This window comes from Mesoplodon mirus (assembly GCF_964341445.2).
Source record: "Mesoplodon mirus genome assembly, chromosome: 19".
NCBI classification, from domain to species: domain Eukaryota; kingdom Metazoa; phylum Chordata; class Mammalia; order Artiodactyla; family Ziphiidae; genus Mesoplodon; species Mesoplodon mirus.
In genome coordinates, this window is record NC_138995.1 from 43,905,253 (window position 1) to 43,911,252 (window position 6,000).

The following is a 6,000-nucleotide window of genomic DNA, read 5'->3' on the forward strand; positions in this document are numbered from 1 at the left end:
ACAGTCATCCTCAAAAAGTCAAGAGATAACAAATGTTCGTGAGGATGTGGAGAAAAGGGAACCCTTGTGCTGTTGGTGGGATTGTACATTGGTAAAGCCAGTATGGAAAACAGTAGGGAGGATCCTCAAAAATTAAGACTAGAACTACATATATCTAGCAACTCCACTTCTGGGAATATATCCAAAGAAAATGAAAACACTAACTCAAAAAGATATCTGCACCCCCATGTTCATAGCAGCATTATTTATAATAGGCAAGACATGGAAACAACATAAGTGCCCATTGATGGACAAATGGGTAAAGAGGTTGTTTTATATATTTATAGATATATACATATTATATGTATACACACACACACACACACACACACACTGAAATATTATTCATCTATAAGAAAACAAAGAAATGCTACCATTTGAGACAACAGAAATGGACCTTGAAGGCTTTATGCTAAGTTAAATAAGTCAGAGAAAGAAAGGCAAACACTATATGATCTCACTTATATGTGGAACCTAAAAAAAAAGAAAACAATCATAGAAAAAGAGATCAGACCTGTGGTTACAGGAGACAGAGGGTCAGGGGAGGGGAAATTGGAGGAAGATGGCCAAAGGTACAAGCTTTCAATTGTAAGATAAATACATACTATGGACATAATGTACAACATGATGACTATAGCTAACACTGACGTGTGATATATAGAAAAATCATTAAGAATAAATTCTAAGCATTCTCTTCACAGAAAAGTATTATTTGATCTCATTTATATAAATGTGTGTTTGTGTGAGAGAGAAGGACAGAATACAAAAATGCAAAAAGAAAAGTTGTAAAGTACGAAGCTGCTTAGGTTTATATCTCAATCTATAACAGATAACAATTTGTTTAATTTTAATAGGTACAAAAATAAATATTAAGCATAGAATAGGCAAAAAGAAAAACTGAGCCCAGCGTAGATGTCCTTAAAGCATTTGCAAAGGAGGGCTTTATTAGGTCCGCAAACACCTGCAATTACAGGCACATTTCTATGTGTGTGTGTTGTGTATGTACTTGGGGAGTGGATGCATAGCTTTTATTGAATTATTAAAGGAGATGTTAAGACCCAAAAGTTTAAAAAGCACTGGAAAGCCTGATCACAAAACCATTTTAAACTACTCTGATTATGTTTTTATAGTTTTCCTTCACTCGTTAACACTTCAAAGAACAGCACATTAATGTGGAAAGAATCTCTGCCATTTAGGTAAGATCTCTGAGTCTCAGTGTAAAATTAGCATATAGTAGAAGGATGAAATTATACACCATAGATGAAAGTACCTAGCAGAGCGCTTTAAGACTAGTACTTATTTATGCAAGACATCTTCCCCTGCTTACTTGTTTTCAGTAGAATAAAAGCATACTGAAAGCTGGTACAATGTCTTCTTTAAAGTTTTCTTTTGTAATGCTTACTATGCTTTTTGATACGGATGAGCCAATATCCACTTAAGGGCATGTAAGCTCACAATAACTTTTGTTGAATATAACTGTTTGAATGTACTTTCACTATATTATTATATAGGGATTTTAAACTAAAATTTACTTGCACACATTATTTAGAGCCTAACTTGGATATTAGAGTAGGTGGATATACACCCCTGGAAAATAATAGCTAATTTCTTCACTAAAATCAAATTGCTGAACATCTACTTTGCATATACATAGCTAGGCACTGTATCACGAGTTGCAGGTAGTAAAAAGTTGTTAGTCAAAGACTCTGCTCTCTAGGGTTATTTTAGAACAGCAAATCATGTTCAAACTAAAGGATAGACCAAAATAGAAAGTGCCATAGGAATTTAGACAAGGGAGAAACACATCTGAAATGAGAAGGAAGGTGGGTACGGGGAAGGGTTCATGGAAGAGGCAGTGTATGCTGTGAGCAAGGTTTCAACGTGTAGCAGGGTGAGTGAAAGGAACAAATGAAGACATATAGTCGTGATATCATGAGGCACAAACTAGAAATAAACAGCACTTGTTCTAGGCTGGTCATGAGGTAATTTAAGGGGATTAGTGAGAAACTAGATAAAGAGATATCTCTTTATATATTACTTATTAATAATACTTTTGAACACAAGTATTTAATTTAGAAAAAAGAACAATATAGGGATAGGAGATTAGGAGGTACAAGCTATTATTATAAAATGAGCTATAAGGATATATTGCATAGCACAGAAAATATAGCCAATATTTTATAATAACTATAAATGGAGTATAACCTTTAAAAATTGTGAGTCACTATATTTTACACCTGTAACATATAATATTACACATCAACTATACTTCAATTAAAAATGCTATTTTAGTGAACAAAACACAAAGCAGTAAAATTTTAAAAAAATAACATAGAAGAGAACTCAAAAATAAAGACGTAAAGAACAGGTTGAAACAGCACAGAAATCTGGCAATTAAGAGGCCATTGATAACTTTCAAAATAGCACTTTTCCTACCCATTCTCAGTGGAGGCAAAGCCTTATTAATCCTACTATTTCTTTTTCTGTTTTTCAAAATCTCAGGATAAGTCTATTTCAATTGTAGCTAATGGCAGTAATGCAGCACCAGAAAATGCCTTTTGTAAGGAGAGGTAACTTTGAATCCTAAATCGGTACTCAAGTCTTAAATTACTGATAACACTGACCACCCACCAGACTAAATTTTTTTTTACGTGATTGGAAAGCAACAGATTGATTTCAATTCTATCTTGTCAAATCTACAAAAAAGTTCCTACAGTTCATTTAGCAACTAATAGGTACATCCTTCTATTTGGTATTACTCCTCCTTAACACCGGGCAATTAATTTTTCCTTTCTCTGGGAAACGTTTTTAACAAAGGAAATAGAGTCATAAATCAGTTTCGGTTAGGAAATCATACAACTATTTCTACCTAGGGCTTTGAATTTAGAAACTTTCCTCAGAAATTGTTTAAATATAACGAAGTCCAAATTCAGAAATACCTTAAATTTAATTATCTTAGTTGCACTAAAATAACAAATTCTATTTTCTATGTTGTTTCCTTTCTTCCCCAGAAGGTTTCTCCAACCCTAATCCATAACTTAGTGCATTCATCTCACCTATAAAATCACTGGCAGGTATGATGCCGGCTTTGGCCGCTCCAGTCCCCTAATCCTGACCCATTTCTTGCCAAAGAATTCAGTTTCTTCAGAAACCAAGTAACAGACATTTCAATTTCTAACCATCATTAGCATATTTTCATGTACTAATAGTCAACATAAAAACACCTTTTAAAATTACAGAAATTTTTACTGTACTTAAGATCAATTGCACTAACCTGTATTTCATAAACCTTGGGCTACTTTCTTAAAAATGAATTATTATTTTAATATGTCTTTCCCTTATTATTCAGAATAATTATTCATATAATTAAATATTTTACAGTTAGGTAAGAAAGGTGGAAAATAGTTTTGCTATTCTTGTTCTTTGTTCTCTCTTCTACTTGGTGTGCCTGAGTCAAAATTTTAGAATATTGAAAATTTAATTTTTCAAACCCAAACCACATTTAAAGATAATAATAACAACCAGCCAAAACAATTTCGGTCCAGAGGTTTGCATGGTCCAGGGAACAGTTCTTTGAGTGGGCCATTTGGAGTGGGATTTGCCCACCCCCTTCCACTCCTTCTGCCTCATATACTGAAGATAGAAAGACAAAGAAACCAACTCAAATCTTTCCAAAGTGTATTTATAAATAGAGAATTTGTAATCAGAAAAACAATAACGATATATAATAGAAGTAACATGATTTTTCAGAACCAGTATCTTGTTCTAAAGCAATATTTAAAAAAGAAGGTAAGAAGGTTAGCTATAAACCCTGGCCCTCTTTTTCATTGATCTCCTATTTTAATTTGTTAAAATAAAATCCATGGCCTTTTGAGTCAAACTGTCTCTTTAATTTCAGATTTAAAGATAACAAATCTCTTTTTAAATGGAATATTGGCACACAGACACCACCCAGTCTGGCTTATTGCAACTGTTCTCTGTTAGTGAAGTGGCACATTTGCAATCCCCACCATAGCAATCTTCACCATTTCACAGAATATCGTTCAGTTGTACATCCCTAGGTGGGCAACAAGAATGGGCACTTGAGCTCAGCAGCAAAGCGTTTGTGGGGAAATCCTAGGTCAGAACCCCTAAAAGGGGAGACTAACTTGAGGATGCCCAAATAACCTGAGGTTTACCTTGGCCACCTCCCCTGGCTTTCTGACTGCCTGTGGGAAAAGCCTCTCTGGAAACTCTTTTGAGGTTATTGGGGGAATCCTAGGACAAACACACTGCTTGCTTTTGCAGGAGGACTTGCCCCATACCCTACCCAGCTAGGTATCTCACAACCTAGCTGGACTAAAAAACCTTCAAGAAAAACGGGATAGACTGACATTTGCATTTCTACTTCCACCTATTCTTATGCACATGGAGCAAAATATGTAGGTATAGCCCTCTTTCTCACACCCCAACAGATTCTGTTGTCCTCGAAACCCATCTGGTAGCTGCAGTGACTACAATGAAGGGAGTTATCGGAAACCATGTTGGTACTGGGCTTAAAGGATTTTTCATGCCATGCATTTTGAGGAAGGACACAGATAATAGTCCAAACGTGGTATAAGGCAATGCCCTTTCTGGGTCCTTGAAAAATCAGTCACGGAACAGAGGTGGTGGACAGGAGCTGACAAGAGCTGGCTTGTTAATGGGCACAGCATACCCGGGGTGTGTGTGGGGGGGGAAATCAATGAAATGAATGACAAGAGAAGATGGTAAATGAAGGGAGAAGTGGGGACAAGTGCTGCTCAACCCAAGCTGAACTCCAGGAGGTAAGTTTCTCCTCTAATTTGAGATTCTTTCTAAAGGTTCAGTTTTAAAGTGGGTGTTTGACGTTGAAATGTGCAGACCCATTATGATAACTGGAAAGGGAGAAGACTGAGGAAGGCAAGAGGAAAGGGAAGATTTCCGATTACTTCTCTAGGCTGCTCACAAGAACCTGCTGCTCGCAAACCAGAAATTAACCAAGCGAAGGTTGAAGGTAGCAACGTAAAAGTGCAACTCAAATTATTTTACATTCTGAATCCTCTTCAATATCTAAGCGAGTGTGGCACAGCAATGGTTGATTATCTTAAGATTACAGAGGCTGACCGCCTTCTTTGTTTGCCCAGTAACACCGCTCCTCCAATAACCTCAAGCACTTGGCTGATTAACATTTCAGTTTCAGTTGTTGCTCCTTTTCCCATTGCAGAAGGCGGCAGGGATATTCCCCTTCTTCCCTCTGTATTACAAACCCCATTACTAACCAAGCAGAAAGCACCGCGCAGTGTGGCCGAGGCTAATAATAGCCGGGCTGCTTACCTTCTCCGGAGGGATCGAATCAGCGCATGTCCCCGGTGCCGGCTGCCCCGGGGCCGCAGTGCCGCCGCGCCGGGTCTGTGCTCGTTCAGCTCGGCCGGCCCCCACCCGACCTGCCAGCTGCAGCAGCTGCTCCCGCCGCCGAGCTCCGGCCGCAGGAAGTCATCCCCCGCGCCGGGCCGGATCGCCACATTCCGCGCCAGCCGCGGGGGGAGAGGGGCCTCTCCGGGCTGCGGGGACCGGCTCCTGGAAACTGCGCTCAACGATCGCTACCCTTCCCGGTTGTAGGGTTATTTTCTAGGAATGCTTTTATAAAAGAAGCGTCGCCGGCTGGTGGACCGAGAGAGAAGAGCCAGAGTGACTTTCCCTGCAGAGCGCCTTTCCTCTGAGCGCTCCCCTGTCACTCCCGCGGCATGGACAGCTCCATTCCGCTGTGTGGGTTTTCCACCCTCTTCATCTTCCTTATCTGTATTGTTCATTTCGCTGAGTTTGAGAGTGGGATTAGCATTTAAGATATCATTCAAACACTCCGAAAATATTTTAAATTGGCGACTAGTTTTTCTAAGCCCCTTGTAGCAAGCTCCACTCCCCCCCACACACAGTTACTCGCACGTACACACCCAGCCAATC

The 6,000-nt window shown here is 38.9% G+C and overlaps 1 long non-coding RNA gene across 3 annotated transcripts in view; it reads right to left on the reverse strand.

Annotated features, from left to right (window-relative positions):
- Positions 1 to 5,562, reverse strand: part of LOC309795687 — a 68,691-nt gene extending 63,129 nt beyond the window's left edge. For all 3 annotated transcript variants that reach the window (XR_014292339.1, XR_014292340.1, XR_014292341.1), the window contains exon 1: positions 5,374 to 5,562. This is a non-coding gene — a long non-coding RNA (uncharacterized lncRNA). The remainder of the gene's footprint in view (positions 1 to 5,373) is intronic.
- Between the last annotated feature and the right edge of the window lie 438 nt (positions 5,563 to 6,000).